Source organism: Peromyscus maniculatus, chromosome 5 (genome assembly GCF_049852395.1).
Source record: "Peromyscus maniculatus bairdii isolate BWxNUB_F1_BW_parent chromosome 5, HU_Pman_BW_mat_3.1, whole genome shotgun sequence".
NCBI lineage: Eukaryota > Metazoa > Chordata > Mammalia > Rodentia > Cricetidae > Peromyscus > Peromyscus maniculatus.
Window position 1 is genome coordinate 20,708,524 of NC_134856.1, and position 13,798 is coordinate 20,722,321.

General features: G+C 40.9%; 1 pseudogene; it reads left to right on the forward strand.

Annotated features, from left to right (window-relative positions):
• The first annotated feature begins 8,327 nt into the window (after window positions 1-8,327).
• LOC143273259 (density-regulated protein pseudogene) lies at window positions 8,328-9,056 on the forward strand (annotated as a pseudogene).
• The last annotated feature ends 4,742 nt before the right edge of the window (window positions 9,057-13,798 follow it).

The window sequence follows — 13,798 nt, forward strand, 5'->3', positions numbered from 1 at the left end:
CATGTGAAGATGCCAGTAAGCCACGAGCCATGTGGCAAGGTATAGATTTATCAAAATGGATTAATTTAAGCTATAAGAACAGTTAACAAGAAGCCTGCCACGGCCTACAGTTTGTAAACAACATAAGCCTCTGTGTTTACTTGGTTGGGTCTAAGCGGCTGTGGGACTGGTGGGTGACAAAGATTTGGAGGTGCGTACACCCAAGACTGAGCACCCACAAGTGAAGCCTAAAAAGTTCTCTTCCATGTGTGCATGCAATTCATGCCCCACTGTGTTCACACAGCATTGTTTTCAACTGCCAAGAATTGGAAACAGCTTATTATGTACCCATTTAGAAGGGAAAGAATAAGTAAATTATGGTGTATTCATACAATGAAATTTTCTGCCAATCCTAAAATGAATAGATTAAAGTTGCATGGATCATCATGAATAAAATATAACATTGATATGAAAAGCAAATTGGGAAAGTTTGGCACTCAGCTTATATGAAACTTTAAAATCCCAGGAGAATTCTGTATTATATAAAAGCACAAAACCACGGACTGGGAACCGTTCACCAAAGTCACCTTGGGGCCTCTTTTTGGGAGGTGAAAAGGGATGGAGAACAGACGGGCAGTAAACAAAAGGGCCTCCAACACCATTAAAGTGTGTTCTTGTTTCTTTCATTTTTGTTTTTGATTTTGTTTTTTGAGACAGGGTTTCTCTGTGTAACCGCTCTGGCTGTCCTAGAACTTACTCTGTAGACCAGGCTGGCCTCAAAATCACAGAGATCTGCCTGTCTCTGCCTCCCAAGTGCTGAGATTAAAGGCAGGTACCACTGTCACCCTGTAAAGTGTGTTGTTTCTGTGAAAAAGAAGACAACAAGCAAAGAGAAATAAAGCAAAATGCTAATTTTGTTAAACTTGATAGTTGGTAATTTCACTCTTGGTTTGTATTTATTTTTTTATATGTGTGTGCCTTGTCTGTACATGCACAACGTGCATGCAGTACCTGCAGAAGCATGGGAACCCTTGGAACTAGAGTTATAGGTGTTTTTGAGCAGCCATGTGGGTGCTGTGATCTGAACTGGGGTCCTCGGCAAGAACTGCTAGGGCCCTTTACTGTTGAACCATTCTCAAGTACCTAGCAATTTTATTCTTTGTAGTCGAAAGTTTTCTCTGGTCCAGCCCAGCACCACAGTTCTGCAGCCCTGCAGCCTGTTTATAAATCACTCAGAAGCTTATATTAATTATGACTGCTCCACCATTAGCTCAGGCTTATTACTGACTAGCTCTTACTCTTAAATTAACCTATAATTCTCATTCATGTTTAGCCACATGGCTGGGTACCTTTTCTCAGTTCTGACTTGTCATCTCACTTCCTCTGTGTCTCGCTAGCAACTCCTGACTCCTTTCTTCCTCTTCTCAGCATTCTCCTAGTCTGCTTCCCCTGCCTAAACTTCCTGCCTGGCTACTGGCCAATCAGCATTTTATTAAACCAGTATACAAGAGCATTATCCCATAGCATTTCCTCTTTTCTGTCTAATCAAAAAGGAAGGTTTTAACTTTAACATAGTAAAATTACATATAATAGAACAGTTATCAAACAAGAATTACAGTTACAATATCTAGACTATTTGTATTTGGCAAAATTAAAGAAAATATTCTATAGTCTTTCCTATATTTGTGAGTCTAAAGTTTCATATCTAATATATCTTTTATCATAACCAAGGAAAATTATAATTATAACTATTTAGCCTTCAACTACATCAAAGACCCCAGAAGGGTATAATATTACCTAAGTAAACAGGAAATGCATTGTAAGCAACTTTCAAAACTGGAAATGACAGAGACAGCTGCCTACCTGGACATCATCCAAAGTTCCTCTGTAACATTGGGGCATCCATCATCAGCCAATGGGCCTAGAGTTTTTTAGTCACTTCTTCCTGTGTCCTGTAGAATATTTGGCAGTCTCCTCTGCAAAGCAGGAACCTGAAGAACCATTTCGCCTCCTAAAGTTCAGTGGTCACCTTCCTATGAGTCCTGCATGTCCAGTTTATATAACATATTATCAGTAGTTCAAGCAAGAGCAGTTTCTTGCCCAAATGGCTATTTTTGCCAAGAAGAAGATAAACTTCATATGGAGTGTCTTCAATGCCCATCTTTCTCTTTGAAGTAAATTGGTGCTGCCAGGAGCAGATGTGTCTCACTGTCCAGAAAGTCTAAGTTTTTAAAATATTTTAAGTGCCATATTCTGTAGGTCTTTGAAGTGCTTGAAGATTACCTACACAATTGAATATCTATGTATACCTAGAAAACTTAACTAACAAGACTATAAGTTTGACTATCATAGAAAACTAATTATGAATCTGTATTTCTTAATTATGTATTACAATTTTAAATGAGCTGCAAAACATAATACCTTAAATGAGAGTATATATATATATAATATATATATATATATATATATATATAGTATAACAAAATTAACTTTAAATTTGTATCAATAAACTAAAATCCATAGCAATGTAAAACATTTTAAGCAAGTTGTTGCTCTTTAAAAGTAGATTCAATAATCTACCCTTTTATCCTATCATATCTATATCATATCCCCCTTTTTTCTTTAGAAAGAGGTTGCATTTATAATTAACCCCCTTTAAATAAAAATAAACATAAACAATATTTTGGGAATTTGGGCATAGCTTCTCATACTACTTCCTGCTGGTTGGGGGTGCTAGCAATCTTATGGGGAGCCTAAGAAAATTAAGAATTATAGTTAAATCTTTGCTGTAGTCTGTGAAAATGGATTTGCTTTGAAACTGATCTGGATGTTGGAGCATCTGGAGATCTCTCATGGGGTCTTGGTTGATCAAACCATATTAGACTGGAAGCAATCCACAGGTTCTCATCTTCTGTAGAAACAAAAGCAGAACCTCTTTTCCAAAGCAACGTATCCTTAGACACAAATTTTGAAGTCAAGATACCATATATATATATATATATATATATATATATATATATATATATATATAGGTTTAACTGAGCAGCCTTTACAATCAAATGTCTTTCTGCAGTTAAAAATCCCAAAGACAATAAAATCCAGACTCTGTGAGATTTCCATCTTTACGTGGCTTATTTTTTATATTACTTTTACTGTCTCTTTAAAGATTTTATTTTTTAAAACTATCATATCTTTATATAACTGTCTATATTCATTTCCTCTCTCTTCCAAGCCTACATACATTTTTACACACACTGTAAACAGTTTAGAGTTTTATTCCATCTGAATCTGTCCTACTGTGAATCTATGATCCTTCTCTGACCAGGAGAGATTTTAAACTGCTAAACTGAGCGGTTAGGACTGAAACAGCAGCCTTGGCTGCTGACTCCGCCCATTTTGGCTTTTCAACATGGCCGAGGTAATTCATCTCCAGCTCTAGGAGCATGCTCTCTGCTGACTCTGGGAGGCAGTGGGTCTATGCCTCCATCCAGCAGCGTGGAGCCCAGAAACTTTTTTTTTTTTTTTTTTTTTTTTTTTTTTTTTTTTTTTTACTAGCAAAAGCTAAATCCACCACGCAGTGTACTGTGCGGCTTGGAGACAGCTCTTTGTACAGTGGTGGGAATCTGCCATGCTGCTTATCTCAAGCTTGCATGCCGAGAACCCGCAATAGTAGGAGATCAGCAGCTCATTCCCCCCCTCTGTCTACTAGATGTCGGTAATACTCCTCCAGTAACTGTGACAATTAAGGGGGCAAAAATGTATGCCGGGGCTGTAGAGACCTCTTAGCAGTTAAGTTTACTGACTGCTTTTCTGAAGACCCAGGTTCAGTTTCCAGGACCCACATGGCAGCTAAGACTACTTTGTAACTCCAGTTCCAAAGGGATCTGATGCCCTCTTCTGGCCTCCATGGGCGCTGCACACATGGTACACAGGCATGCGTGCAAGTAAAAGATTCATGCACATAAAGTAAAGACAAGCTCCAGGAGTCCAATTTGTGAGAAAGAAGAGGGATTGTATGATCAAGAGTTGTTGAGACCAAGATTGGAAAAAGCACAGGGACAAGTAGCCAAACTAGTGGAAACACATGAACTATGAACCAATAGCTGAGGAGCCCCCAACTGGATCGGGCCCTCTGGATAAGTGAGACAGTTGATTAGCTTGAACTGTTTGGGAGGCCCCACAGCAATGGGACCAGGACCTGTCCTTAGTGCATGAGCCTGAGTGCATGAGTGTTTGGAGCCTGGGGCCTATGCAGGGACACTTTGCTCAGCCTTGGTGAAGGGAGGAGGGGACTGGACCTGCCTCGACTGAATCTACCAGGCTGAGCTGAATCCCCAGGGGAGTCCTTGCCCTAGAGAAGATGGGAATGGGGGTTGAGTTGGGGGGAGAGTGAGGAGGGGTGGGGGGAGGGAAGACAGGGGAATCCGTGACTGATATGTAAAATTAAAATAAATTATAAAATTTTTAAAAAGATAAGTAAACCTAAAAAAAAAAAAAAAGCATGCAGATACCATCAAATATCCTCTAGACAGCCAGAGTTGAGAACACTGCTTGAATGCTTCTGAGACATGATGGGACACTACAATGGACAGCACCATAAAACATCCATCTCTCCAGGGAGCTTCTAGCCAAGCGATGCAGAGGGGCTCCTTCATCTAATCCACATCCTAACCACAGTCACTGCTGATGGCAATCTGACGCTAAGGATGTATGCTTAGCTTTCGTTTTTGTTGCTGTAACAACTAAGGGTAATAATAATGTACACAATAAATTTAAGAAAGAAAATTATCTTTAAATGAAATGCTCAAAAGATGATAATGTGCACCTAAACCTATGCCAAATTTCAATAAGACTTAAAAGGGAGGAAAAGCAGGCAGTGGCCACAAGCTGACCTGAGACAACAGGAAGAAAGCAGCATGGTGGACTACTTAAATAAATTCACGAAATAAGACCCCACTGACCCTAGCAAAGACAGCAGCAATAGAAAGATTAGAGACACACGCTGTACGACACCATGAGGGTATAAAAGGCCATAGAAAATGTACAGAACTATCTAAAAAATAACTCAGGCTCATCAACAAACACCATCACTGGTTGGGGACAGGGAGGGTTGTACACATTAGATCTGACCTAAGCACACTGTGAAACATCAGTGTCATTTAAATCCTGTGAGAAGAGGCTGAGGAATACTGACTGGTACTGATTCTGCATGCAGTAATAATTGTATTCTGATTACCCTTTTAAAAGGTCTTTCTGTTTTAAATATATATTCATTTAAGTGTTTATTAGTACAGCAATATTTTTGCGAAAATCTTTTTAGTATCAAGAGAAAGGGTGGCAGGGCGAAGACCGCAGGAAGAAGACAGATCCCGCTGCCGCCGCCGCCTCGAGCAGCACAGTGAGTCACGAGGACCCGTCACACCCCCTCTGGGTCTCATAGTTAGAAATGTCCCAATTTAAAAAATACAAAGTAAAGCATAATTAGATTCTCGTGTGCTCACGGAAGCCAATGTAATTTTACATGAAAACCACCCTACAATGGTCTCAGCACCCTACGTTTGCCCTGCTCTGCCCAAGCACGGCCACCTCTCGCCCTTTGTGCCAGAGAAACATCAAACCTCACAGAGCCGCCCGCAGCAGAGACGCCCACCCGTAACTGTTACTCCCTATTGCTGCTCTTCAGGAAGCCACACGCTTCTCAGTCAGTAAGTTCCTTTACTAAAGAAATGAATCAACACTTCAAAGTGTGGACGCTTTTCTTTTCTTTTCTTTTCTTTTTCTTAAGACAGTTTCTCTGCGTAGCTCTGGCCATCCTGGAACTCTCTCTGTAGAATAAAATGAACTTAAATTTTCTTTAAAAACCTCAACGAGTAAACTTTTTAAATACTTTCATGTCTTATATATTGTTCTGTTCAGAGTAGTTAAATTAAAGCAGCCTTCATTTTAGCTTAAAACATAAATAAAAGATTCTCTGTTGCTACACAGTGTATAGTGAGAACGTTCTACATCTACTCGGCATGCAAGCTCCTCTGCTGCACTTTACTTAACTATGGTGCTTGCAGTGGTTTGAATGACAATGGCCCCATAGACTCATATATGTGAATGTTTGGCCCCCAGTGTTTCTTGTAAGGCAAGCTAGGGTTCAATTCCCCTTCCTAAACGGAGTTGAATCACATGCAGTTTCTCGTTCTACCAAAGAAACAGGGCAGCTCATGGAACTGTTTGGAAGGGTTAAGGGGCGTGGCCTTATTGGCGAAGGTATGTCACTATAGATGGGCTCTAAGGGTTCAAAAATGATGTCAGACCTAGTCCCCCACCTTCCATGTGTGTGTGAGAGAGAGTCTGTCTGTCTGTCTGTCTGTCTCTGCAACTTATGGGTTAGATATGAGCTCTCAGCTACTGCTCCAGTGCCCGCCTGTCCCCCTGCCTGACTGCCTGCCTGCCTGCCTGCCTGCCTGCCTGCCTGCCGCCATGCTTCCCACTATGACTCTCTGAAACTGTAAGCAAGCCCCCAATTAAATGCCATCCTTTCTAAGTTTCAGTGGCCATGGTGACTGAACAACAACAGAACAGGAACTAAGACAGTGCTCACCACTACCGGCTTTATTTCTGGAATATTATCGGGTACCTCATAGACTTTCCCTGTCAGCAAGTGTCAACACAACTACCGCCATTTCTGCAGAGCAAATGCCTGGTCTGTGACAGCAGCTCACCTCAGACACTGTTTCAAGGCACTTGAAACTGTCTTCACTTCCCAGTCTAAGGAATTCTTCAGGTCCAGCTCATTGCTGCTTTTGTATCTGGCAAACAAGCAAAAGTGAAAATTAGTTAAAAATCTGACCATCCCAAGTCCTGACTAGCTCACGAAACTTCCAATTTTAAGTGGTTAAAGCAACAGGTAATTAATCCTGGAGTTTCTCAAGAAAAACATTCTATGCAATCATTTAATAATAACATAAGCTACCCTGTATTATTAGACATTTCTAGTATAGGAGAGACCAAAGCAAAAGGATCTAAACTAAATATAGACTAGAGGTGCAGAAGCAAGAAACGGGGCAGCTCATGGGAAGCGATGTCACATCAATTAAAGGTGCCAGTCAGCAGCCACAGCTTGGAGCATGTGGTGCTATCAGCAGCATGGATATGGCTTATCTCCATTGGCACTGAGTTACCACATGAGAAACTCTGTCACCATGAAGGTAAACTGATGATTAAAATGGCAGCATGTCAGTGGGAGACAGAGTAATTAGTCTGGTCTCACATCCAGTGTCTGTATTCCTTACAGTTGTTTTCTGAAGGTTAACAGATTATCAACCCAAACAGAAACATGACAACAGAGGCTCAAATGCTATTAATTTAATATCCTACAATGTAAACATGTCGATACACCATGTTACTACATTAGCATGTACAATTTTTATTTCTTTGTATTAGTAAAAAAAAAAGCTGCAATTAAGATATACAGTAAAAAACAAACTCTACTTAAGTGAAAGGATGTCTGTGAGTAATCCTTCACTCCAACATTGCAATCTATTTACCATCCAGAACACTAGATGCCTCTGGGCAGCACCTCTGGTGTTCACTCTCAATTAAACTAGTTTTATTTGTCCTAAAAGTGTGTTGCTGATATTTTATTTCCAAATGCTCTTTTTTAGAAATAGTTAGTGTTCTAAAGAAAAAGTGTGCAAGTCCAAACAGAGACAGATAGATAGATAGATAGATAGATAGATAGATAGATAGATAGATAGATAGATAGATGGGGGATGGGGAGGGAGGGAAAGAGGGAAGCAGGAGTTTACTGTGTTAATTCAGGTTGAAATAAAATGACAGGGCAATGGGAAAGGCAAACATTCTGAAGATGGTACCATTCTTGTCCATCTGGGTCAGCATACATGGGTCTTCCCATAAAACCTGAGCTTTAATGAGTAAGCCACCCCAGTTGAGGAAGTCCCAAATCCAGCTGAGTTTCAGATCCTCATCTGCACCAAGGAGATCTAAGCATAGTGAACTCTCCTATAAACTAGTGTGAGCATGCTAACAAATGTGAACACTCCTATAAACTAGTGTGAGCATGCTAACAAATGTGAACACTCCTATAAACTAGTGTGAGCATGCTAACAAATGTGAACACTCCTATAAACTAGTGTGAGCATGCTAACAAATGTGAACACTCCTATAAACTAGTGTGAGCATGCTAACAAAGTAAGGACATGGGCAGACTTTCATGAATTATCAAAAGCAGCAGATCAGGCCGGCGGGTCGGGCTGCGGTGTGGCCAGGGCCGGGGCATTTGCATGTGTCTCTTCGGCTGGCAGCAGCGGCGGGCAGCAGCGGAGGCGGCCGGGCTGTGCGCCAGGCTGGGTTTGTGAGATGGCTGCTGACATTTCTGAATCCAGCGGGGTTGACTGTAAAGGCGACACGAGGAACAGTGCCAAGTTGGATTCGGACTACCCCCTTCGAGTCCTGTACTGTGGAGTACTGTGAATATATGCCTGATGTTGCTAAATGTAGACAATGGCTAGAGAAGAATTTTCCAAATGAGTTTGCAAAACTGACTGTAGAAAATTCACCGAAACCAGAAGCTGGAATTAGTGAAGGTCAAGGAACAGTAGGGGAAGAGGAGGAGAAGAAAAAACAAAAGAGAGGTGGAAGAGGTCAGATAAAACAGAAGAAGACTGTACCACAGAAGGTCACAATAGCCAAAATTCCCAGAGCAAAGAAGAAATATGTGACGAGAGTGTGTGGCCTTGCAACTTTTGAAATTGATCTCAAAGAAGCACAAAGATTTTTTGCTCAAAAATTCTCCTGTGGTGCCTCAGTAACAGGAGAGGATGAGATCATCATTCAGGGAGACTTCACGGATGACATAATCGATGTCATTCAGGAAAAGTGGCCAGAGGTGGATGATGACAGCATCGAAGACCTTGGAGAAGTGAAGAAGTGATTTTGGAGTCCTGTGTTTCTGAGCTGACCCGAGAGTTGACGGGGCCAACAGAGGAGAGGCCTTTCAGAAATATATACATATGTATATATGTGTGTGTATATATATATCCTACAGTAAAGCTGTGGACTTCTCATCCTTGGCATTCTCACTGTTCTGTAAAAAAAAAAAAAAAAAAAAAAAAAAAAAAAAAAAAAAAAGCAGCAGATCACTGCACAGTCAATTAAAAGCAAGGACATTCCATGGCGGTTCTCTCCGCAAAGGAAGGAGGCAGAGAACAGGTTATAAAGAAGGGTATCAAGCACCACTAGAAATCTACCTGGCTTTCCACAAAGCAACAGCAGCTGACACTGATCACATTCTGATCAGTCCCTTCAATTCAGAACTCATTTGTTATTGAGCCTGTCAGACAAGCCACAGACCGAGAAATCAAATTAAGCACCCTGATTAAAGATGCAATCCTTTATAACTGGGACTAAATAATTCTGTTCTAACAGCTTTGCCAACCAATTACTTCTGTAACTGAATATTCCTTCTCTCATTAAATCAATTATTTAAATCTCATTTTAATATACAAGTCAGATAACATTTTCAATGAACTTGTTACAAGCAAATCACCATTTTAAAATCCAAGAGGCTTCTAAAGGAAGTCTTTTATTTTCTACTTTCTACCAAATTATCAGTCTGTATTTTGAGATTCAAATTCTTTCTATGGAAAACTAAGCCATCCTTCTAAACTCACAGAACAAAAACAGCTGTCACCAACCCTGCATGTTCTCTTTCAAATGCAGACCCTGGCTTCACATGTTTAGATTTGTATGCTCAACATGGAGAGCCTGAAGAGGCCAGGAAGGTAGAAAGGGGTGCTTGGGGGTGGGAGGGGAGACCTTAAAGGCAGGCAGCTAGAGGAGCACGCAATTTTAAAGTAGAGAGAGAGGATACTAGCAGTGCAAATATTTAGGTGGGGATGGGGGTGGCTGGATGGGGAACTAAGGCAATGAGGAAGAGGAATGTATGAAAAAGACGTATGTAAACCTATTTTTAAAGTTCCTTTAAAATATAATGGAGGATTGATTAAAAAAAAAAAACCAGCTGTCACATCAGAAGTTAGTGACTGTATGTCTATGTAATTAATCATCTATTAACTGTTTGCTGTTTTCAAATAACTCAATCATACCTGGCAGTCCTTTGCAATCAGTGAGCTATGTGTTAATTTATTTAGGATTCACACCTAAAATATGTTTAGAGTGTTCATTTAGAATATATGTTCTACCACAAATGAGGGGGACTTGTACTTCCTTCCTGACAAAAGAACAACATAACTCATTAGTTAAAAATCTAAACTAACAAGCACAGAACTGAAGAGCTGGCATTTTTGTTATGATATGAATATTTCCTTATTACATAAGCACTGGTCATTTCTTTGAAGCTGGAAGTATGCACTTCCAACTCACTGCAAAGCATCACTTATGCGGGAGTAGCACCCTAGCCAACTAGGACTTGGGCCAATTCTTTTTTTTTTCCTTTGAATACTTGAAGAAGCAAAGAGTTCATGTGTCTTATAAATACACTTTATCACCAAAAATCGTGTTTCTAGCCGTATTGCTCACTTTGTCCGATCTATGTATGTATGAAAATTATCCAACAAAGTAAACAAAAAAATATTTTAAATTAATATCCTGGGTTTTTGTTTTCTATGGTTCTGTGTCTAAAAAGAAATAAACCCACCCAATCTTTTGTAAACCAGACCATATATGCATAAGCACATTTTCCCAGAATCCCCTGCTCTGCTCCTGCTTCATTCTAATGTGGGAAGAAGAAAGATAACCAGGAGGCACCGACCAGTCCTACTCTGCCCTAACTGTTGTAACTTATCTGTACATCCCTGTCTCACTAGGAACTGGCACTGACTCCCCAAGACGCTTCCTCTGTTACTTTTCCTCGCCTTCCTCATCAGCTTCATGTTTCTAATACTAAAACCAGAAAGAAAAGAAAAGAAAACCACGTCCTCCCGGATTGTTACTTGTCCTGACCTACAGACAGCGAAGGGGCAGGGAAGGAGGGAAGTGGCTTCCTCAGAGGAGCAGTCACCATGCATGCTCCAGGTAAGGTGGAGAGGGCCAGAACCTCAGCAGACACCACCTGCTGATTCCCAGGGAAAGGATCCCCAGAAGGGAAGAGTAGCCTCCTCCTGTGCCTGGCCTGGAGGAAGAGAGAATGTCTGGGGAAGTAACATCTCCTGTTGGCAGGAGAGGCAGATGAGAGAGCATGAGGAAGAGGAATGGGAAGAAGCAGACGTTGGGGAGGGAGTAGGGAAAAGGGAGGAAGTAAGGGAAATGGGGAGAAAGTTTTATCTATTTCTTCTTAAACAGGAAAGGGAAAATCACACAGGAAGGGAATAAGAGAGGATATCATGCAAGAGAAGAAGCACATTCAAGCCTTGGGAATCACCACAAACATTTACATCTCAGTGTTTTTAAGTTTGTGAACTTCAGATCTAGATATTGTCACCCATTTGCTCTTTCCAGAGACACACAGCCCTGATTTCAGGACACCTGTCACATTGTATCACTTTTCTAAAATGCCAGTGCCAGTGCAGCTGGAAATTCAAATGGAATGAAGTTGAATGGATCAGCACCCGTCCATTGGTTTTATTAACTGGTTATTGAGGCCGACATTTCCATGCAAGGTGACCCACTATGCAAAGCTGAGCCATGTATTTATGATACATGGAGGCAAGGTCCTCTTATCTTTGTCTATGGCCATTCCGTTCAATGAAGCCTTTAGTGATGAGAAGCAAGTGTTAAGATGGCTGAAATAGTTGGGTCAAGTCTGCATCAGATTGGTTCAGTAGTCACATGCAAATGAGGGCATATTAAAAAATTGTAGATCCATATCTGCCACCATGCACAAAACTCAAGTCCAAGTGGATCAAAGACCTCAACATAAATTACACTAAACTTAATAGAAGAGAAAGTAGGAAGTACTCTTGAATGCATTGGCACAGGAGATCACTTCCTAAATATAACACCAGCAGCACAGACACTGAGCACAACAATTAATAAATGGGACCTCTTGAAACTGAGAAGCTTTTGTAGGGCAAAAGACATGGTCAATAAGACAAAAAGACAGCCTACAGAATGGGAAAATACCTTCACCAACCCCACAGCTGACAGAGGATTGATCTCCAAAGAATAGAAAGAACTCAGGAAACTAGACATCAAAATACTGAATAGTCCAATTAAAAAAGTGGGCTAAAGAGCTAAACAGAGAATTCTCAAAAGAAGAATCACAAATGGCTGAAAGACATTTAAAGAAATGCTCAACATCCTTAATCATCAGAGAAATGCATATCAAAATGACTCTGAGATATCACCTTACACCTGTCAGAATGGCTAAGATCAAAAACACTAATGTTGGAGAAGATGCAGAGCAAAAGGAACACTCCTCCACTGTGAGTGGGAATGCTAGCTTGTACAACCACTGTGGAAATCAGTATGGTGGTTTCTCAGAAAATTGGGAATCGATCTACCTCAAGACCCAGCCATATCACTCTTGGGCATATACCCAAGGAATGCTCAATCATACCACAAAGATACATGCTCAACTATGTTCATAGCAGCACTATTTGTAATAGCCAGAACCTGGAAACAACCTAGATGCCCTTCAACTGAATAATGGATTAAGAAAATGTGGTACATATACATAATGGAGTACTACTCAGCAGAGAAAAACAATGACAGCATGAGGTTTGCAGGCAAATGGATGGAACTAGAAAATATCATCCTGAATGAGGTAAGCCAAACCCAGAGGGACAAACATGGTATGTACTCACTCACAAAGTGGATTCTAGATATAAAGCAAAGAACAATCAGACTGCAACCCACAGAACCAGGGATGCTATATAGCAGGGGGGACCCTAGGATGACTGTGTCTTATAGTAAGTTTTGGTTTTACTCAATTACTGGGCAAGCCTCAATCAAACATTTCACTATTAGGATAAGAATTTATATCGTATCAAGTTAATAATCGAAAAATAAATAAATAAATAAAAACTAAAAAAAATGTAGCAGATCATATTCTCTCTGGATAAAATGGGAATGAGGATGGTAGTGCATCAACCAATTTCAGGAGACACTAGCAAGTATGTAAACTATTGATATTTATACAGGTGTGGAATAAAAGTAAACAATACTGTGTAGTATAAATGTAGGCAGAATTCTGTCCCAAACACCTGACTTCTAGTTCATTCCTCCCCATAATAGTAGATTTAAAGAAGTTAGCCAGTAATGGAAGTGGTGGGGAGTCAGAATATTGGAGGTTAAGGATTCCTTCTAATACTCCTGGCTTTGCTGTGCTGGGCTGAGTTCCTACCGTTTGACATGCCAAACCCACTCTTCTCTCCCATGCTCCAGGCCCATCAGCAGGTTCCCTTGTCCTCTGGATTCTACTAGATCTCACCAGCAGAGAGCTAGAATGGGTGGAAAAGACCAGAGAATGACCTGTTTCCACTCCACTGGTGGGTGTGTCTGGGAACAGGTCAATACTCTCTGTTCAGATGGCCTTGCACACAGCCTGTCTCCAGTTGGCCTTGCACACAGCCTGTCTCCAGATGGCCTTGCACACAATCTGCCCTCAGATGGCCTTGCACACAGCCTTTCTTCAGATAGCCTTGCACACAGCTTGTCTTCAGATGGCCTTGCACACAGCCTGTCTTCAGATGGCCTTGCACACTGCCTGTCTCCAGATGGCCTTGCACACAGCCTAACTTCAGATGGACTTGCACACAGCCTTCTTCAGATGGCCTTGCACACTGCCTGTCTCCAGATGGCCTTGCACACAGCCTGTCTAACTCCATATTCTAGTGACACATTGCAC